Source organism: Sus scrofa, chromosome 15, assembly GCF_000003025.6.
Source record: "Sus scrofa isolate TJ Tabasco breed Duroc chromosome 15, Sscrofa11.1, whole genome shotgun sequence".
Taxonomy (NCBI): Eukaryota; Metazoa; Chordata; class Mammalia; order Artiodactyla; family Suidae; genus Sus; species Sus scrofa.
The window spans coordinates 78,672,752-78,695,578 of record NC_010457.5 but is presented as its reverse complement, the minus strand read 5'-3'; the positions used below and the strand labels follow the sequence as shown (position 1 = coordinate 78,695,578).

Here is a 22,827-nt window from a genome sequence, read left to right as displayed (position 1 = left end):
CAGTTGGCCTAGTTTCTTCTTGATTTGGTTTTGGCAGGCTGTAAGATTCTAGAAAATTGTCCATTTCTTCCAGATTGTCAAATTTGTCAGCATATAGGTGTTCATAGTATTCTCTTATGGTTTTTTGTATTTCTGCAGTATCCATTGTGATTTCTCCTTTTTCATTTATAACTTCGTTTATTTGGGTTCTTTCTCTCCTCTTCTTAGTGAGTCTAGCCAGAGGTTTGTCAATTTTGTTTACCTTTTCAAAGAACCAGCTCTTAGTTTTACTAATTTTTTCTATTGTTTTTTGAATCTCTATTTTATTGATTTCCTCTTTGATCTCTATAATTTCCTTCCTTCTGCTGGCTTTAGGTCTTTTTTATTCTTCTTTTTCTAATTCATTTAGGTGGAGAGTTAAGTTGTCAATTTGGGATCTTTCTTCTTTTTTTGAGAAAGGCCTGGATTGCTATAAATTTCCCTCTGAGCACTGCTTTCACAGCATCCCATACATTTTGAGAGGTTGTGTCTTCATTATCGTTTGTTTCAAGGTATTTTTAAATTTCCTTCTTGATTTCCTCATTTGACCCATTAGTTTTTTAGTAGCATGTTGTTTAGTCTCCATGTGGTAGGCTTTTTCTCATTTCTTTTCCCGTGGTTGATTTCTAGTTTCATGGCATTGTGATCAGAGAAGATACTTGAAATAATTTCTATGCTCCTAAATTTGTTGAGGTTAGCTTTGTGTCCCAATATGTGGTCGATTCTTGAGAATGTTCCATGTGCATTTGAGAAGAATGTGTATTCTGATTTTTTTGGATGTAGTGTCCTGAAGATATCAATTAAGTCTAATTTTTCTATTGTTCCCTTTAGGATATCTGTTTCTTTATTGGTTTTCTGTCTAGAGGATCTGTCCATTGGTGTGAGTGGGGTATTCAAGTCTCCTACTATAATTGTATTCCCATCAGTTTCTCCCTTATGTCTGTTAATATTTGTTGTATGTATCTGGGTGCTCCTGTATTTGGGGCATATATGTTGACGATAGTAACATCCTCTCCTTGGATGGATCCCTTAATCATTAAATAGTGTCCTTCTTTGTCTTTCTTTATGTCTTTTGTTTTAAAGTCTATTTTGTCTGATACGGGTATTGCAACTCCTGCTTTCCTGTCATGTCTATTGGCATGAAATATTTTTTCCCACCCCTTCACTTTCAATCTGTATGTATCCTTTGTCCTAAGGTGAGTTTCTTGTAGGCAGCATATTGAAGGTTTTTGCCTTTTTATCCACTCAGCCACTCTGTGTCTTTTGATTGGGGCATTCAGTCCATTGACATTTAAGGTGATAATTGATAGATGATTATTTATTGCCATTTTGAACCTTGTGTTCCAGTTGATTCTATGGTTCTCCATTCTTCCTTTCTTTTTTTGGTTGGATGGTCTCCAGTTATTATCTGCTTGAGTGATTTGTTTTTGTTTTTGTTTTTGTTTTTCATTTTTTGTGAATGCAATGTTCGGTTTTGGCTTGTGGTTGCCCTGTTTTTTAAGTATGCTAACCCCTTCCTATAATTGTGTATTTTAGCCTGATGGTCCTGTAGGTTCAAACACTTCATAACTATACTAAAATTAAGAAGAGAAACAAACAAACAAAAAAGGTCTATTTATTTCCTAACATCCCTTGCCCACATTTTATGATTTTGATGACTCTTTTTTTTCTTTTTAATTTTATTTTGTTTGAAACATGTTCATGATTAAATCTGTATGCTGGCTTATTTGAGTGACTGCTCTCTGATTGCAGTTTCCTCAGTCCAAGTTCTTCCTCTTTTTTTTTTTCTTTTTTCCTCACTTTCTTTCCTTCCTTTCTTTTTGGTTTAGAGAAGCCCTTTCAGTATTTCTTTTAGCCTGAGTTTTGTATTGCTGTATTCTTTTAGCTTTTGTTTGTTGGATAAAATTTTATCTCCCCTTCTATTTTAAATGATATTCTTGCTGATAGAGTATTCTAGGTTGCATATTTTTTTCCTTTTAGCACTTTAAATATCTCTTGCCATTCCCTCCTGGCCTGTAGTGTTTCTGCAGAGAAATCAGCTGATAATCTTATGGGGGTTCCCTTGTAGGTAACATTCTGTTTTTCTCTTGCTGCCTTTAGGATCCTCTCTTTATCACTAACTTTTTTCATTTTTATTATAATGTATCTTGGTGTGGGTCTATTTGGGTTCAACTTGTTTGGGGTCCTCTGTGCTTCCTGTGCCTTGAACTCAGTATCTTTTAGATTTGGGAAGTTTCCAGCGATAATTTCTTCAAATATATTTTCCACCCCTTATCTTTTTCTACTCCTTCTGGAATTCCTATTATGCGTAGATTGGCCCGCTTTATATTATCCCATAGGTCTCTGATATTGCTTTCATGCTTTTTCATTTGGTTTTCTGTCTGCTGTCCTGATTAGGTGATTTCCATTATTCTATCTTCCATGTCACTAATTCGTTCTTCTGCATTATTCATTCTGGTTTTTACTGCCCTTAGTTCAGTTTGTATCTCTGCAAATGAATTTTCTAGTTTTTCTAGGCTCCTCCTTATATTTTCTAGTTCCTTTCTGAGGGTGTCTGCATTACTGTTCATATCTTCTCTTAATTCCTTCAGTATTTTCACTATTTCTCTTTTGAACTCCAGGTCTGTCAGACTGCAGAGGTCTGTTTCATTGTTGACTGCTTTAGGTGAGTTCTCCTGTTGGTTTAACTGGGGGTGGTTTCTCAGCTTCTTCATCTTGTTTGTTGCTTTCTTTTTCCTGGTGGAGTTGTACTCTCCATGGCCAGGCAGTGTTTGCCTTGGCACTGCTGTGGAATGTTTCCTGAGGGCTGGTGTTGTTGGTCAGTCTTCTTTGAGGCAGCGTGGCTTTTCCAGAGGGTGGGCAGGGCTGACGGGGTCTCTCTGAAGCAAAGGAGGACTTCCTGAGGGCAGACAGGACTGGGAGATCCACACCACGATGGAAGCAGATTTCACTCGGCCGGGCAGAGCTTGCTCTGGTGTTTTTGGGCTATGGGGCTCTTGCAAGGGGCTGGTGGTGCTGGGCAGCTGTTCCGCAGGAGTGCAGTACCCCCCGAGGGCTGGAGCAGCTAGCTGGGCCACTGAGAACCCAAGAGGCTCTTCCCCAGGGCAGCCCAACTCAGAGGGACTGCCTGAAAATGTAGGCAGATCTTTTCATGGCCTGGCTGAGCTTGTTCTAGCTTTTCTAGGCTGCAGACCTTTTCCCGGGGGCTGGCGGTGTTTGGTGCTGCTCTGCAGGGGTGTAGCCCCTCCAGAGGGCAAGCAGGCCAGGGCAGGGACAGCCCCTGTGGTGGTAGGCTTCCAGAAATTGTTGAGGCCAGCCCTCCGGGATGACAGGCAGCCCCAGGTCCAGCGTGTGCATAAGGGGTGGGGGAGGGGGGTGCACTGGGAAGCACAGCTTTCTGATAGCTGGCAGGCCAGTGAGCTCACTGTGGCTTGGAGAGTATTCTGTGGTGGCCCACCCCTTCTTCTCTCCTCTCCCCAACACTGGCACAGATCCAGCTCTTCTCCCAGGTTCCCTCTGATGTGGCTTTCCACTTCCCTGCCCTTAGCGTATTGCTCCCTCCCCCTGTGACGCTCTGCTTTCTAGTCTCCCAGGCAGTCTCTGCCTCATCAAACTTGACAGACCAGTTCCTAGACCACCCCCCCAAGCAGTCTCTGCTCCAACCTGCGTCCCCCCTCCCAGCCCTTTCCCAGGGACTAACCTCCAGAGCCAAGGTCTCAGTGCCCCACCCAAGCGTCTCAATTTTTGGTGACTGTGCCAGTAGTTTAGATGATCTGTTCAGTTCTCGCTCTGCTTTTCAGAACTCCGACCTACTCCTGCACTCTTTTCTGCATCTGGAGATTCCTCTGATTCGGTTGATCTTTCCATCAAGTAGGTGACTTTCCAGGGTGTTGGGATCCCTTTCTCCTCCACAGTTCCCTTTCAGGAGCGCCCATCCAGCTTGGATTCACCTTCTCTCACCCTCCTCTTTTCTCTTGTTTTACCTAGTAATGTCACGAGATTCTTGCCGTTATTGGAGTTTAGGTCTTCTGCCAGCGACTGGTTGCTGTTCTGTGCGAGTCGTTTAACCTGTAGATGTGGGTTTTTTGTTGTGTTTGTGGGAGAGGGAAAGCATGTCCCCTTACTCTTCCGCCATCTTGCCTCCCTTAATTTAGATTCTTGACCTCCTTTGAGTTTCTTGCAGTGGGGCAGGGAGAATTAGCCCCTACCCCAAGGCTCCTTCCTACCCCAGCTCTGTCCTTACATGCATGAGTGTGGAGCCCCCAACTCACACATCCAAGCTAGAGCCCCCTCCCCAGCAGAGAGGTGCCACCCATTGGCTCTCGGGGTACACACAGGAAGGCAGAGCAAAGGAGCAGGCCTGCTGCACGAGGTCTTGGGTGTGAGCTCAGGCCCTTTGGGCAGGAAACGGCAGAGCCCAGGGCTGGAAGGGAGGTGGTGAGTCTGGAGGAGAAGCTGAGCACAGCCCTCTGCAGTACAGGGCTCAGGGTCAGGGCCCCTCGGCCCAGATCTCGAGTTGGTCCCTGTAGTAGGAGCCCTTGAGTATACTCTTGCTGGGGCACAACTCAGACCCTTTGGGCATTGGTTTTGAGTGACTCCAGTGTCTGACAAAGGGATGCAGTGAGGTGGGGTGGTGAGCTAATATTTATACAATTGCCATCATTAAGAGCTTCATGCTAATGGCTAAAAGTCACCTTTCACCCTCTGATGTCAAAGTGAAAATTAATGCAGTTTAATCCAATTTGGCTAATTGCTTGTAATAAACATTCTGACATTCCAAAAGGAACTTTTTTTTTTTTTTCAGAGTCACACCCATGGCATATGGAGGTTCCCAGGCTAGGAGTCAAATCAGAGCTGTAGCCGCCGGCCTATGCCAGAGCCACAGCAACATGGGATCTGAGCCATGTCTATGACCTACACCACAGTTCACGGCAATGCCAGATCCTTAACCCATTGAGCAAGGCCAGGGCTCGAACCTGGGTCCTCATGGATACCAGTCGGGTTCCTTAAACACTGAGCCACGACAGGAACTCCAAGAACTTCATTTTAGATAAATGGACGGCTCCTCAGTGATTTCTTGCATGCAACCTGATTGACTTAGTGCTGCCTCTTTCCAAAGCTCATTTCTCTTGAATATGTAGGTTATTTGAATAATTTCCTTTATTGAATTCACTTGAGTGCAAAAGCAGACAATCTCCTATGACTAAAGGTTTGATACTTAAGTTTTTTCAGTATCAGCAGCAAAACAACTGAATAAAGCCAGTACCTCAGCATAGACACTGAGGGCCCGTGGCCAGGAGCCCAGAGCACAGACTCACCTGAGGCCTGGCTGGCAGCTCTGCTGGAAGGGCTCAGCGAGGCACACTGGGCCCTGCCTACCCTACTCTTTAACACAGAGGTTCTCAGACTTTCTCGTGCAGCAGACTCACCTAGAAGTCTTGTCAACATGCAGCCGAGTGCTAGGCCTCACTTTGACAGTTTCTGATTCAGGAGGTCTGCGGTGGGCCTGAGAGTCTGCTTTTTTAGCAAGTTCCCAAGGGGGTCCTGATGCTGCTGACCTGGGGAACCCACTTTGAGAACCACTGCTCTAAGTTTTGTATAGTTTCTTTTGTGCCAGATTCACAGAAGGGCTTCTTTCTATAACTGCTCCCCCCCCACCCCCTTAATTACATAATTGAGAGTCCATCTTCACACCAAATAACCACATAGGAGATTGAAATCAACAATGTAGGAGTTCCCATCATGGCGCAGTGGAAACGAATCCACCTAGAAACCATGAGGTTGCAGTAAGATCCCTGGCCTCGCTTAGGGGGTTAAGGAACCGGCATTTCCTGATTTTCTGGATTTGTTCCTTGTGATGTTATCTAAACGCTTCCTGTTTCTATTTTCAGTACCTTATTACCTCTGACAAAAACAAGTTACCTCTGCATAGAAAAGGTAGGTGGTGTAGGTCGCAGACGCGGCTCGGATCTGGTGTTGCTGTGGCTGTGGCCAGAGGCTACAGCTCGGATTCAATGCCTAGGCCCTAGAAAGATTAAAAAAAGAAAAAGGGGGGGGACAATAAAATAAAATCAAAATGTAAACTTTGCACACACCGAAAAAGAAAAAATTACCAATCATGCAGTGTTTGAAGGTAATAGTAAATTCTAAAGGTCTTAATGATAAGAACATCTTGCTTCTCATCCTTTTGTGCTGCAGGCAAACATGACCATGGACACTGCCTTCAGCTCTGTTTTCTTCCCGGATAGCAGCTCTGGGACATGTTATATGAGAATCTAACTTCCAAAAATACCAATTTTCATAATTGGCCTAAGTAAGCCAAACACCTTTTTCTTCTGGATTTGTTCCTTGTGATGTTATCAAAACCCTTCCTGTTTCTGTTTTCAGTACATTATTACCTCTGACAAAAACAAGTTACCTCTGAGTGGAAAAGACTGTCACTGCTATGATGGGCCATGAGCAGAAGGCCACGTGCTACAAGCACAGATGCAGAGATTTAAGCAAAGCACCCTAAATAAACCCAGGACAAGAGCAAGCTGCCCGCTCTTAAATTTCTGAAGGATTGTTAAGCTCTGGAACCACACAGTCTTTCAATTAAACCATTTATATTATTTTCTCTCTGCACCCTCCCCTCCACCCCCGCGCCCAGTCTGTATTTACGACTCCTTTGTACCATTTGCCTTCTTGACCAGACCTCTGCCAATGGGCAGCCTGAGTTTCTCTGGCAGTCTTGGTTGAAGTGTCTCTGCAGGACAGGACATCAAGGCGCAAAGTGAGACATAGTGTCCTTACTCACATAGACCCTCAACGTGCGTTTATAAATCCATCTAGGGAGTTCCCTTCGTGGCTCAGCTGTTAATGAACCTGACTAGGATCCATGAGGAGGCGGGTTCCATCCCTGGCCTCTCTTGGCAGGCTAAGGATCCGGCGTTGCCGTGAGCTGTGCTGTAGGTCACAGATGCAGGTCAGATCCCGCGTTGCTGTGCCTGTAGCATAGGCCAGCAGTTGCCACTCTGATTGGACCCCGAGCCTGGGAACTTCCATATGCTGGGGGTGTGGCCCTAAAAAGCAATTTAAAAAAATCAAAGGCATTTTTCCAGGGACTCTCAATGTCTGTAGGTTGCCCTGGCTTTCCCTTTCCTTCAGAGTCTTCATCTTCACTGTAAGTTATTGTCCAGTACAGAAGGTAACATGAATAAGAAGGGACAGGAGTTCCTGTTGTGGTGCAGTGGTTAACAAATCTGACTAGGAACCATGAGGTTGAGAGTTCGATCCCTGGCCTTGCTCAGTGGGTTAAGGACCCAGCATTGCCGTAAGCTGTGGTGTAGGTTGCAGACATAGCTCGGATCCCACTTTGCTGTGGCTGTGGTGTAGGCCGGCAGCTACAGCTCCGATTCGACCCCTAGCCTGGGAACCTCCATATGCTGTAGGAGTGGCCCTAGAAAAGACAAAAAGACCAAAAAAAAAAAAAAAAAAAAAAAAAGAAGGGACATGATAGGGTTTCCTGGTTATTGTGTTTCCTAAAACACAATGCATTCTCTCTGCTTTCAAAGCCAGTTCCAGTTCTTATTTTTTTAAATTTTATTGGGGTATAGGTGATGTACAGTGTTGTAGTAGTTTCAGGTGCTCAGCAAAGGGAATTATTTATACATATACATATATCCATGATTTTTTCCCATATAGGTTATCACAAACTATTGAGTAGATTTCCCCATGCTATGCAGTAGATTCTTATACATTATCTGTTTTATACAGTAGAGTGGATATGTTATTCCCTTCCTCCTAAATCATCCCTCCCCCCATGGTTTCCCCATTAGTAACCGATCTGTGAGTTTGTTTCTGGTTTGTAAAGAAATTCTTTTGTATCATTTTTATTAGATTCCACATACAAATGATATCATATTTGTCTTTGACTTACTTAGTGTGATAATCTCTAGGTCCATCTGTGTTGCTGCAAATGGCATTATTATGTTATTTTTTATGGCTGAGTAATATTCCATTGTATACAGGTACCACATCTTCTTTATCCTTTCCTCTCTGGATGGACACTTAGGTTGCTTCCACGTCTTGGCTATTGTAAATAGTGCTGCAATGAACATTGGGGTACAGTTATCTTTTTGAAATGGTTTTCTCCAGTTCTGGTTCTGATGCAGGGTATGGCCTGTGGGACTCTGGACACCCTGCCCTGCTTACTCAGCCTTAGACCCAACACCCTTAGCTTATCCTGGCTTTGACCTCTCTGCCCTCCCAGACATCATGGGCCCACTGGAATCCTGTGTTTCTGGGGCATGGTGACCCCTGTATATAAATGGGACTAAAGGAGTGGTGATGTCTATATTGCGGATATCTCAAAGGTATAATTAATGGAAATTTCAAGACAGGGATAGCAGAGCAGTATATCAAGTGCTGGGCATGGTTACGTGTCCATGAACCTGGCCCTCATTAGTGGAAAATAGTGATTTTTGTTCACCTTGTGTCTGTGTCTGTGTCTGCTCTTGCTGCTTCCAGCTAACTACCTTGCTCTCTATTTGTATGTTTTCATATAGTCCTGACTTCAATTTATCCTCATCTTTCGTGGCCCCTTTTCTTTATTTCTCTTAACATCTCCTGACACCACCTGACCTGTTCTCTTCATACTTCCACCTACACTGCTGACATAGAGGTGCCAATGGTGCTTTTCTAGGTGGACATTTTCATACCAGGCCACCCCAGGACAGGACAGAGGGGAAGGTGGGGAAAGGAGAAAGAGAAATGAAGGCACAGGATAGATTTCAGGAACCCGATATATTTCTTCTGCCCTCAGAACTTTTCAGGAGTTCCCGTCGTGGCGCAACAGAAACGAATCCAACTAGGAACCATGAGGTTGCAGGTTCGATCCCTGGCCTCACTCAGTGGGTTAGGGATCTGGTGTTGCCGTGAGCTGTGGTGTAAGTCGCAGATGTGACTTGGATCTGGCATTGCTGTGGCTGTGGCATAGGCCGGCAGCTGTAGCTCCGATTAGACCCCTAGCCTGGGAACCTCCGTATGCTGCAAGTGCGGCCCTAAAAATACAAAAAAAAAAAAAAAAAAAAAAGGTAATGACTTTTCAGTCTGCCAATGAATGACTATAGAAAATAACTGAAATGGACAATGAGTCATTGAAAATAGAAATACAGTTTAATAGCCACATTACCACTAAAAATCAAGTAGTCACTCAAAGTTTTATTAGTAAGATTTACGTATGACTATATTCTAGTTTCATGCTGCATATCATACTATGAATTCTTTTGTGGATAAAAACCGTTATTCGGATTTTGCCTATATAATTAATTCTACCAAAGAAATAGTATTATCTGCATGTTAATATTTCTATTGGATTCAGTTAATAATTTCCGAAGAGAGTTTTGTTTTTTTTTTTTTCCTTTCCTGCCACTGATTTCTTAGGAGGGAGGATTTTGGAAATGTGTGTGAACAAAAACATAACATTAAGGCAATTAAGGGTTGGTTTTTGTTTTCTTATTCATTTGTTGATCTTTATTTTGGGTTTGCAGTAATGGGTGACATTGCCCAAGGCAATCCATACATGATTATAAGATGCCATTTTCTTCATAAATTCATTTTTTTTTTACCAGGTAGCTTTATATATTTTACATTTTGACCACAGTCTGTAAGAGTTAAAGTTACAATACCCAACACTAAGTATTGTCAGTCTTTTTTTTTAATGATTTGTATTTTTTCCATTATAGCTGATTTACAGTGTTCTGTCAATTTTCTACTGAACAGCAAAGTGACCCAGTCACACATACATACATATATATACATTCTTTTTCTCACATTATCCTCCATCAAGCTCCATCATAAGTGACTAGATATAGTTCCCAGTGCTATTCAGCAGTATCTCATTGCTTCATAAATTCATTTTTAATGAAGATGCCATGTCCGACCATGGCAGAGGTCCATGGCATTTCTTTCTTGGGACCAAGCTTGGGCATGTTGGTTGATGACCAGTTACTTGAATGACTATTTCTGTCCAATTAACAATTATGAAAATCAACCAAACCCTAAGGAATTCTTTTCTTTACCCTACTGTTGATTTTATCAGCTCTCTCCCCTACCCTTTTTAAAAAAGGATAAATGTAGATTATTGATGTGGAAGTTGAAGAAGGGAACAGATCAGAATGAAAAATAGCAACTTATGTATTTACTTACCTAAGATCAATTAAATTGTGTTAAACTAATTACATTTAAATATATAAAGTTAGAGAAGCAGATGAAATGGGGGGAAACTTAAAAAAAATTGATTGATATTTTTTCAAAGTTTCCTATGAATAATCAAGAATTCTCTAGACCAAATAGTCCCAACATTTATTTATTTTTGACAAAAGAATAAATTTGGGGGGTTATGGTGTATTGGGTACGGGGATCACCTGAGGGTGTATCCATTTAAAGACATCCGACGAGGCCTGGCACAGTGGGTTAAAGGATCCAACATTGCTGCACCTGCAGCATAGGTCACAGCTGTGGCTCAGATTCAGTCCCTGGCCATGTGCCATGGATGCGGCCATAAAAATAAATAAAGAACATCCACCAAAGAGAAGTTGACAGATAAATAAATCATGCGGAGGATGAGACCATGATATATTTCAACGGTGGTGAGGAATCCTTCCTTCAATAGTGTGTTCCTAGCAGGCACAAATAATCATTATTTAAATAGCCATCATTTAAATCATAACCATTATTTAAATCCTACTACCGCATATCCTAAGCTATTATATTAAGAGTTTATGTATTATAAACTGAGCGAAAGATTCTGGACAATTTAAGGTCTGGAGTGGAGAGAAGACTTACTTTTTACTGTTTACCCTTTGGCATGTTTGATTTTTTCCTTATATGCTTTTTTATTTTTATTTTTTTCGTCTTTTTAGGGCCACACCTGTGGCATATGGAGGTCCCCCGGCTTAGAGTCAAATTGGAGCTGAAGCTGCTGGCCTACTGCCACAGCCGCAGCAATGCTGGATTCAAGCCACGTCTGTGACCTACACCACAGCTAACGGCTGTGAGCTGGATCCTTAACCCACTGAGCAAGGCCAGGGATCGAACCCACATCCTCATGGATACTAGTTGGGTTCGTTAACTGCTGAGCCATGACAGAAACTCCGTGCATTTTTAAGTTAAAAAAAGAAAGCATATGGTTGGGGGGATATTACAGTACAGCTTCTAAAGATGATAAAAATGTAGTAATTTTGTATAACTTAGCGTTACTATGAAATATATGTACAGTTTTGTAAATCTATCCTGTTGCTATAGAAATAGGTGTAATAGAAATACTCAGACACATAATATTTACATATTTAACAGTGCAGCAACATTTTACACTTAAGTACACATAAAGAGAATCTCAATTTTTCTGACGAAACAGTTGTCCAAGTCTATTTGCCAGAGGAAGTATTAGAAAATGATTAGGTTGTGCTTGCTTTTGGGGAGAAAAAATGCACAAGAAGTTTTTAAAAAAATTATTTCCAACAAGGAAGTTCCCTTCGTGGCTCAGTGGTTAATGAACCAATGAGGAGCCATGAGGTTGCAGGTTCGATCCCTGGCCTTGCTCAGTGGGTTAAGGATCCAGCGTTGCTGTGAGCTGTGGTATAGGTCGCAGATGCAGGTCGGATCCCATGTTGCTGTGACTGTTCCTGTGTCATAGGGCCAGCAGCTGTAGCTCCAATTCGACCCCTAGCCTGAGAACTTCCACGTGCCGTGGGTGAGGCCCTAAAAAGAAAGAAAAAATTATTTCCAACAAAATAAGGAAAGTTGACATTCTGACAAGAACTCTTTCATGGAATGTAATTACAACAACCATCTTTTCATTGTAAGATTCTAAATCGCGGCACCTATTTCATACAAAGAGGGGCAAAGATTTCTTAGAGCCTTTTGTCAATTATATTTACTTTTTGAAAAGAACAAAATAACACCTTTTTTTCTCCCTTTTAGAAAACATTGCCTTATTGAGGAAATAGATGTGGTTAAGGAATTCTTTGCACTTGAATGTAACAAGGAAATATGTTCAAAGTTCATTGCAGCCCTGATTGTAGTAATGAATTAATGAGAACGATCCAGATGTCTCTCAACAGCAAAATTTATAAAAATGAAACACTATCCAGAAGTTAAAATAAATAGATTAAACCTATATGTAGGAACACAGCAAGAACTAAAACACAATACTGGATGAAAATTTTACCATGCACTGTAGATGTCATATGATAAAATGTTTAAATCTACAAAACAATACTTTATTACTTATGGACCCAATTGTGTGGACTAAAAGCTAACAAAATATGGACTGGCTACACTCATAATTCAGGAGTAGCTGCCTTAGGGAAGGGTGAGAAATGAGCATGGAAAAGGAAAAACAGAACCTTAACTTTGTAGTGATAGTTTTGTTATGAAATAAAGTTAAATTAATAAAATTTTATTACTAAAAGGAAAATAAATTAAAGAAATTATAAAATGTCAGTATTTGTTCATTTGGGAGGCTATCTTTTGGTTGTTTGTTATATTTTATCCATTATACTTTTCAAATTTTTTTTCATTAATAAAACTACAAGCAAAATAAAATAGACTGGCTCTATCTACAAAAAAATGCAGAAATGCCCTTAGTGTTCTAAATTATTGGAATAAGTAGTGCATGTAGCAATTTGGAAAATTAATAAGTATTTCTAAACGTGGTCAGTTTTGATTTTGATCTATCGAGAGTTCTAAGGGAATGGATAAAATAAACCAAAGGGAAAGAAAAGCAACAAATAGAAATATGAAATAAAATATACATTTCTTTGAATGATAAACTATCTGTGGTCTGATATACAGATTTTTTTTTTTTTTAATGCACCAATAAGGGAACAAGGTGGAAGGGAACATAGCCAGTTTTGGCTCTTAGATGTCATCGACCTAATCCAGACTGAAAAAATATTCAAATGTAAAGCAAACAAAATTCATCCTAGAATTGGCAAATGCAATAAGCTAATGTTCTGAATCTTCATTGCAAATTAATCCAGCAAAGAATGCACAGGAGTTTTACTAGGAGAACGCATTAAAAGCTTTTCATGGGATTTCCTGTCATGTGTGGCTCAGTTGTAACGAACCCAACTAGTATCCTTGAGGACACAGGTTCGATCCCTGGCCTTGCTCAGTGGGTTAAGGATCCAGTGTTGCCATGAGCTATGGTGTAGGTCACAGACATGGCTTGGATCCCCGCTGCTATGGCTGTGGCTGTGGCATGTGCTGGCCCCTAACCTGGAAACTTCCACATGCTGCAGGTGCGGCCCTAAAAAAACAAACAAAAAAAAATAATTTCATGAAAGAAGACTTTTTTTTATTATTATTTTTATGGTTTAGGTCACAGACATGGCTAGGATCCTGCGTTTCTGTGGTGTAGGCCGGCAGCTGCAGCTCCAATGGACCCTACCCTGGGAACCTCCATATGCCAAGGGTATGGCCCTAAAATATATATATATTCCAGGCATTTTTTTAAGCCCTGGGAATACAATACCCATGAGCCCTTACAGCACTGATAATCCGGAAAGGGGAATCAACAATTAAGCAATTTAAATAAGGTGTCGTAAGTGCCCCTCTAAGATAAAGAGCACTGTGGATGCTCTTAGCAGAGGCAACTAGGGTAGGTTAGATTAGTGATTCAAGTCAGGCTTACTCAATAAAGAGATATTTAAACAGAGCCCTAGAAGGTGAGCCAGACTCATCAGTCGTGTGCAAACAAGAGCATGAAGGGAAAGTGTTCCAGGCACAGGGAGGTATAGTGAGGACTCAGGAGGTAAAGTTGGAGGGAGAAAGTTACCAACAGAGCATGGTATGATTAGATGTACATTTCAGAAACATCATTCTGCCTGCTGGGTAAGCATGGAGAACAATTAAATCTGTCAGGAATCCGGAACTTCTCTGTGGCTCAGTGGGTTAACCACTCGGCGTTATCATTGCTGCAGCTTGGGTCACTGCTGTGGTGTGGGTTTGATTCCTGGCCTGGGAACTTTCACATCCCGAGGTTGTGGCCAAAAAAAAAAAAAAAAAAAAAAAAAATCTGTCAAGAATCCAAACCAAAGCCCATTTACAGTAATGCCCGCGGATACAGAAGGAGCATTTATGGAAAAGGTAAATCCACAAGGTTGCTGAATTGATTAGCTGTTGGGGTGGCGTCAGGAGAGAGCTATTGACCCCAGCCCTTACTTGAACTTTATCCATAGTGGTGAGCAATTAGTCATTCAATTCCCCCCAGTCAACTGCAGGGGAGGCTGGGAAATGAGGATGGGCCCTATGCCCATGAGTAAAATGAAAAGGGCTTGAGGAACATGTTCCATCATCTCTGCTTTAGCTGCCAACCAGAACTGACTCAATTTCCAGAAGCTGAACTCCAAATGAGTAGGTGCAACTGAATACTGATGCATTTGTTTTCACTGTTTTTCTAGGTTGAAGAGGATTCAGAGATTGAACAATCATTTGGTGATTCTGTGTTTTCACTTCTGTTTGAGAAGGTCTTGTCCCACTCCAAAGACAGCAATGGTAAACCTTCCCAAAAATTCTACCACTTTCATTTTCTGAGAATATAGATTTTTAGCCATACATATATCCTTCCACGTTTTCTCTTTCAGCAAAATATCTATCTTTTCAACCAAGATGACCATATTAGTTACCGATGACTATTTAACAAATTGCTCCAAACTTTAGTGACTTAAAATATCATTCTTTTGAATGTTAGTCTCTCTCATAGTTTATGGGGGGTCAGAAAGTCAAACAGGGCAACAGTAGGAAGCATGATGTCTATGACCGTGGCCTCAGCTGGAAGATTCCAGGCCTTGGGAGTGGGGTCATGTAAAGGCTTACTCTTTCATGCGGCTGTCAGCTGGGGCTCTCCATTCCTCTTTATTTGAGCCTCTCCGTGTGGGCTGGGTTGACTTTCCCCACAGCATGGAAGCTGGGTTTCAAGGGCAAGTGTCCTACGAGAGCCAGGCAGAAGCTGTACTTTTTTTTGGGGGGGGGGGGGTCCAGCCTCAGAAGCCACATAGCACCACTCCCATCGTTACCACTGATCAGCCCTGTCACAAGCCCTGTCTGGATTCAAAGGAAGATGACCTAGATCCTCTGTCTGAGGTGGGGAGGGCGGGGAGCAGTGGTTAGCCACATCTCACAAAGAGCATGTGAGGTGGGATAAATATAATGGTGTAGCCATTTTTGGAAAATGTCGTAGGTCACAAGGACCAATTCATGTTAATCCGGAAAAGAAGCTCAAGTCTCAGGACAGCTTTAGTGCTCAACCTAATTCCTTCTTACCTAATATGCGTGAATGAGTCCCTCTTCCAAAATAAGTAAATGAAATGAGTGACTAAATCTTCAGCCCTAAATTGTCAATGAAAAGATTTCTTCCTACTCCAAGTTACTAGCTCTTTGACGATAATAATCAGAAAATGTACCTGCGAGGATAGGCCAGTAACATAAAAGTAACTCTGCTTTGGCTAATTCCTCGGGACCCTTTGAGTTGCAAAGTGACAGAATTGAACTCCATCTAGTGTGAATAGATAAGAATTCAGTCTCAGGAACCTGAAAAGTCTAGAGGTTCAGCTGGAGTCAGTCACAGCTGGATTCAGGGACTCAAGAAGAGGCCTCTGGCTCTTCCCATCTCAGCTCTGCTTTCCTCTGTTCTGGTTTACTCCTAGGGAGGCTCTTTCCTTGTGGTGACAAGAATGGGTCTCCAGCATCTCCAGGCTCAAATCCTCTCTAGGGCTTGTGATCTCAGGAGATAAGCTTCCCCTAAGCCTCCTTTTAGCATCCATAGTCATCCCTGAAAAAGGATTCTGGACCCACCTATTTGGGTCAGATGCGGGGAATCACTGGGAAAGTCACTGCCTGGTGAGTATTAGTCAGGGGTCTCCAGAGAAACAATCAGTAAGGTATATAGAGACATAAGAGATTTATTACAGGACTTGGCTCATGTGTTACAGAGGCTGCAGAGTCCCATGATCTGCCACCTGCAAACTGGGGAACCAGGAAAACCTGGTGGTATAATTGAGTCAGAGCTCAAAGATCTGAAAATTGGGGAAGGACAGGTTAAATCCCTCTCTCAGTCTGCAGAAGCAGAAGCACTGCAGTCTGTGGGCAGAAGATGGGCATTTCAGCTCAGGGAGAGCTAATTAGCCCTTCCTTTGCCTCTTTGATCCATTTGGTTCCTAATGGACTGGATGGTACTTTCAATCCATTGGAAAGTGGGTGCATCGGTGAGGGCAACCTTCTTTACTCAATCGACCCATTTGAATGCTAGTCTCTTCTGAAGATGCTCAGAGACACACCCAGAAACAATGTTTCACCAGCTATCTGGGCATCCCTTAGCCCCATCAAGGTGGCTCATAAAGTTAACCATCACAATGGGAACTGGGGCCAGCCCGAGTCATTCCCACCAGTGGCAGGGATGCAGTATTATGATTGGCAGGCCTTGCCAGGTATCAGAGGAGTAGTTCCTGAGTGAAACGGCCTCTCCGTTACCAGATGGCAAGTGTAAGGAGTTGAGCTGTAAATCCAACACCTGTGACTAAAGCTAGTTAGTATATGTTTTAATTCCTCCCCAAACTTTGGTCTAGAATCTTAGGAGAAAGAAAGTCAGCAGGAGAAAGTCAACCTACGGAACTCAAGTTAGGACCCAGTTAGCACCCTCTTGTGCTCTTAGGTTCGCACAGGAGATGACTAAGTCATTTCCATTTTATAAGCCTGGAATGTCAGATTTTTCTCACATCCATATGTTCCTTCCTCTTTTATCTTTGAAACCGCATAGTTGAACCTTAATCTTTACCCTATACTGAGGTTTATAGGTCTCCAGTGGAAAACTACGTTTAGTAAAATCTAAATCTGCATTAAATCACAGGGGAAAAACGACCTGCCTTATTCTGTTGGAATATGATTTATGAGTTCATGCTTAGGTATTTTATGACTACATATCATAACTTTTATAAGTGCTTCCATTAATATTGCCAGTCATGAGCCATAAAATCAACTTGGAGTGTATCCAGGGGCTCTTATAAAACTCTTTCCGAATCACTCGTTTTTCTGTAACTCACATAAAACATTTTTGTGCAAAAAGGAGAAGTTCATGTGGTTTTGCTTTAGCACTCACATTTTTTTAAGAGTAGAATCAGAGCGGCTCAGAACCTTGGGAACACTTGGAAGTCATCTAGTCCCACTCTGTTTCTCTCTGAGGGGGTTGCAGGCAGTTGGCACCTTTAGTGGAATGAATGAATCTTCTCCGTAACATTGTGCTGCTGGTAAACATGCCACCTCAACATCCCAGGGGTTTTTGGCTTGTTTGCTCTTAAGATGAATTCTAATTATCAGAAACGTGCCCTGGTTGTTTTTCCTTTGAGCCCCATAGAATTGGCCACTGCATGGCAGCTAATTCTCTTTTCCAGATGACTGTGGTTTCCCCTGGGGTTTCTCCAAGCAACACGTCCTTCATTCTGTCCAACTTCTGCATGTGTCACACTTACTGGCACCACCTCTATCCTGACCACCTGACTTTGGCCATGTTCTCATTTTCACTGGGGATAGTTGTTCGTTGTATTACAAATCTGCCAGCCCTTTTTGTTTTCTAGTCCCCATTTTGCATCTTTTTTTTTTTTTTTTTTATCTAGGGCTGCACCCGCGGCATATGGAGGTTCCCAGGCTAGGGGTCTAATTGGAACTATAGCCACCGGCCTACACCACAGCCATAGCAACTCGGGATCCAAGCAGCATCTTCGACCTACACCACAGCTCATGGCAATGCCAGATCCTTAACCCACTGAGCAAGGCCAGGGATCGAACCCGAAACCTCATGGTTCCTAGTCAGATTCATTAACCATTGAGCCACGATGGGAACTCCCCATTTTGCATGTTAATCATAGTCATATCTCAGGAGATTGTCAAATTATTTGCTGGAGTCTGGGTACCTTATTTCAAGGCCTTTCCCTGACCAAAACAAACAATACAAAAAAACAAGATGAGTTTTGTCAGGCATTTTCCCTGTGTGAGACATTAAGGTTATCAGTCTATAGTCTGTAGCATCCTCTTTCTTCCCACTTTAAAAAAAAAGGATGACTCTTCCCTGACTTTAATCATCAGATCCTTTTTCCTTGTCCTGGAACCATCAAAGACTGTTACAAAAGTTTCACTGATCTCACCCACAGGTCCTGGTAGGATCCTTGGATGTAGCTGTGGCAGAATAATATTTTGAGATGTTACCTAAGATTTTCTTTTCTGCATTTTTTTACTCTTTGCCCTTTATTCATTTAGTCAATGCATTCATTGCCTCTGGGAAAGGTGGTTACAGCTGAAAAGCAAAGAAAAGCCTTTTTAAATCTCTGAAGCTTGTGCCATTGGACATTTAAAAAAAAAAAAAACCACCTATGTCCAGAGGGAACTCGGTCGTAAAAAATCCAAAGGGGTAAACATTGTGTTATCTGCAGAGTCTGCTTTTCTCAATTGTGTTGCACCCCCTGCTTCTCTTTCATCTCCACCTGTGGTCCGTTGACCTACCTGAATTTGTTCAGACTGGAGAAAGGAGAAAAAGAAAAAAGAAAAAAAGAGAAAGGGGGGGGGAAGGAGAGAAAAAAAGAGAAAACAGAAAGAGAAAGGAGAAACACTCCAAACATTTGGAAATTCAAGACTGGACGGGAATGTGGGCACCCCTGAGAAGGAGGCAAGGCATGAGCATTGTCTCTGCCCAGAAGGAACAGAGTGAATGGAAGTGTCCATGTGATGTATCCAGGCAGCTCCGGACAACCTCAGGAATCCTTACGATTCCCAGTGCAACTTGAAGAACAGCAAATGATTCCCCATCAGCCTGAGAGTAGCACAGAAGATGAAAGTCATGGTAAAAGAAAGGCTTAAAACAAATTAATGAGGGGAGTTCCCATCATGGCTTGGCAGAAACGAATCTGACTAGTAACCAGGAGGATGCAGGTTTGATCCCTGTCTTTGCTTGGTAGGTTAAGGATCTGGTGTAGGCCAGTGGCTACAGCTCTGATTCAACCCCTAGCTTGGGAACCTCCATAAAAGCCTCAGGTGTGGCCCTTAAAAAGACAAACAAAGAAAAAACCAAATTAACGAGTACCAGAAAAGAAAAAACCTGTGTTACTTGTAGTGGATACTGTGTTGCTTCACCCAGATTCCCTTAGTGTCAACTCACATAATCTCCAGCTGCTGGCAACTGTAGCTCCAATTCGACCCCTGGCCTGGGAACCTTCATGTGCCATGCGTACGGCCCTAAAAAGCAAAAATAAATAAATAAATACAAAATAAATGTTTCTGACGTAAAACTAGGTGATTATCATGTGGTTTTTGCTGATAGGTGTTCCACTAATATGACTTTAAAAACTGTCTTTCTCAAAGGATTCCAGTTAAATAAAGGCATTTGGCAACAACAACAACAAAAAAAGTCAAATAGGGATTTTACTTCTATATGTCTTCTCCAGCATTTCTCCTGAGGAGGTTAGGGGGATCTCCTTCAAAAAAGAATTTACTGTTTAGCTAAGTCAACAAAAATATTCAATAAACAGTCTCTAACAGGAATAGAAAAGAGCTTCATTTGAGCCAATCTGAGGACTATAGCCTGGGAGACAGCCTGATAACTCTGAAGACCTGCTCCAGAGAAGCATGGTTTTGGGCACAGTTTTACATCTTGTCAGAACAAAGAACAATAGTCAGGGGTACACTCCTTCAAGGTTTTAAAACTCCTGATCAGCAGGTACACAGCAGGTATGGCTATGGCACTTGGAAAGGCAGTCATTACTGAAGGAGAACCAGCACCGGAGTCCCAGGAAGGGAGGCATTTAATCTTTAGGATTTTGGTTTTTGTTTTTTGGCTTGTTAGGGCCCCACCTGCAGCATATGGAAGTTCCCAGGCTAGGGGTCAAGTCAGGTGCAGCTGCCAGCTTATGCCCACAGCAACGCCAGATCTGAGCTGAGATTGCAACCTACACTGTAACCCACAGCAACACCAAATCCTTAACCCAGTTAGCGAGACCAGAGATTGACCCTGAGTCCTCATGGATACTAGTTGAGGTCATTACCACTGGGCCACCATGGGAACTCCTAACTTTGTTTTTAACACAGACATTCTTTTCTTCTGGTCCGAGCACCTTTTCTCTTTAATAATTAAGGCAGATGTACACTATATATTTGATAGGCCACAAATAGCTGTTTTAGTTAGCCTAAAATTCAAGTTAGAAGTTCCCCTTGTGGCTCAGTGGTTAATGAACCCAACTAGTGTCCATGAGGATATGGGTTCAATCCCTGGCCTCTCTCCGTAGTTTAAGGATCTGGTGTTGCCCTGAGCTGTGTGTAGACTGCAGGCTTGGCTAGGATCCTGCATTGCTGTGGCATAGGCCAGCAGCTGTAGCTCTGATTTGACCCCTAGCCTGGGAACCTCCATAAGTTGTGGGTGTATCCCTAAAAAGACCAAAAAAAAATGAGTTAACTCATGTGTGAGCCAGAATGACTCCCCCATACCTCAATAGGTGAAAATTTCTTTCCTCGGTTGTAAAGAGTGCAATTAGCCAAAAACCTCCACCTGTTAGTGCCTTCAGGCTCAGCTTTAGTCTTTGAGCCAAGACCTCTCTTCCAGGATAGATCCCAGCCAATGAGCGGGCACGGTGAGAGGACTGGGCATTTCTGTCCTGGGTGAGGATGCACAGGGGCAAGCTTTGCTTCTGGGCTCCTCATTCCGATAACCAAGACTGTCAGACCTGCATCATGGTCTGAGGCTCTCCCTGCCCAATACTGTTTCCTCCCCAGGTCATCTCTAAATTATGTGCTGTTTACCCCTTAATAAGCCTTTTGCCCTCCTAACTCTATGTCTCGGTATCTGCTCTCCACAGTACACAACCGATACAGTTTTCTACAGCAAAGGCTTTAAGGGAGGCACTAGCTAGGAGCGTTTGCTTTTACTGACATGCATATATATTGCATGATCATGTATATGGCTGAAGTCCACTACGGGGAAAAATTGTTAGTAAATGTTGTAACTGAGCTTTCGATTGATGGAGTAGTGATTAGACTTGTGAGAGCATGAAAGTGTTTCTGTCATATAGGACCATATATTTGAGAATGAATTTGAGACATGTATAGTGTGAATATGCTTTACATTAAAAAAATTTTTTTTACAAGCAGCATTAATCAATGTAGAAAACCACATGATATCATTAGTTTATAATACTGATACTAATGGCTATCATTTGAGTACTGACTTGATGCAGGAAATGTGCTAAGCCCTTTACATACATTACCCCATTTAGTTCTAAAGGCTAATGTCCAAACAATATTAATTCATGAATTAGTTAATTGCTCCTAAGAGTTTCAGCTTTAGCCAGGAAGTACATTAGCACTAGATGTGGAAATTGCTATCCTGGCTATATAATGAGTGTGTTCATTCAGATGTTAGTGTATAATAGTAGATCTTGGGAACAGAAGTACCATGGCATTTATTAGCTTAGTCCAGTAAAGTGTATACCATAGGAGTAATTATGAGCTTTCCAACTACATTATTTTAGAAAAAATACTATTTTCCTCATGTGAAAAAAATCGCATTTCTAATAGATGACGGGAAATTATGACGCAATAAATCTGTGTTCAATTTACACCATTTCTATCCATGTATTTCTTTTAAAATCTGATTCCTTCTTGGAGTTCCTGTCATGGCTCAGTGGTTAACGTATCTGACTAGGAACCATGAGGTTGCGGGTTCAATCTCTGGCCTTGCTCAGTGGGCTAAGGATCCGGTGTTGCTGTGAGCTGTGGTGTCGGTTGAAGATGCGGCTCAGATCCCGCGTTGCTGTGACTCTGGGGTAGGCCGGTGGCTACAGCTCCAATTCAACCCCTAGCCTGGGAATCTCCACATGCCGCAGGAGTGGCCCAAAAAATGGCAAAAAGACAATAAAAAAAATCTGATTCCTTCTCAAAATGGATGTAAAAAGCATTTTGCTTATGTAGAGTATGGTCAGGTCACACAAGATGGCTATTCTCTTGCTCTTTATAACCCTCTGCTTGACCAGTTCCTGTTGCCCCTATACCCTACTCACCCTTCCCCCGCTAGTGATTATTCTAATCCTTAGGCCAGAATGACTCCACATGCTAGTTTATTAACGGGGAACATCTGCCCTCATGATGGTCCTGAGGGTTGTTAACCTGAGGGATGTGCCCCAGCTGCTGGTTTCCTTGGTAACTGATAAGCCAACCTGATGTCTGTTCCTCCTATAAATGGTAGCCTCCTTCTCCCCCACTGCCAGGTCCTCGTTGCAGTGGGTTGCTGTCTGCCATGGAATGTTTGCTCCAGGACCTTTTGCTTTAGACATGTAAGATCCCCTTGCCAATAAGCCATTGATGTGTCTGTCACTGTCCCTGGGCTCTTTCTTCAGTCTTGAGGCTGGGCAACTACAAGGCTAATAGGCCTGCAAAGTGCAGCCCAATGGGGAGAATATCAAGAATGGGAAAACTGGCTGAGAGTTCCGTCAACACTACCAGATCCCAAAGCAGGGCTTTCTGGCTATTTGGAGTGGGATTAGACTTTGTCAAATGCTTTTCCTGTGTCAGCTGATACTATCATTGTTTTTGTCTCTTTTTTTTTTCTTCTTTAGGCTTGTTTATATGGTGGATTACATTGATTTTTTTAATATTTAATTGGCCTTGCATATATGGAATAAATTGCACTTGGTTATGTTATATGCTTTTTACACATTGTTGCGTTTGATTTGTTAATATTTTGTTGAGGATTCCGCATCTAAGTTCTTGAGAGAGATTGGTGTGTAGGTT

At 42.3% G+C, this 22,827-nt stretch overlaps 1 long non-coding RNA gene across 9 annotated transcripts in view; it reads left to right on the top strand.

The window, feature by feature from the left end:
- The window catches only part of LOC110256990, a 127,589-nt gene that overhangs the window by 78,850 nt on the left and 25,912 nt on the right, over positions 1–22,827 (top strand). For all 9 annotated transcript variants that reach the window (XR_002339101.1, XR_002339099.1, XR_002339097.1 and 6 more), the window contains one exon: positions 14,466–14,559. This is a non-coding gene — a long non-coding RNA (uncharacterized LOC110256990). The remainder of the gene's footprint in view (positions 1–14,465; positions 14,560–22,827) is intronic.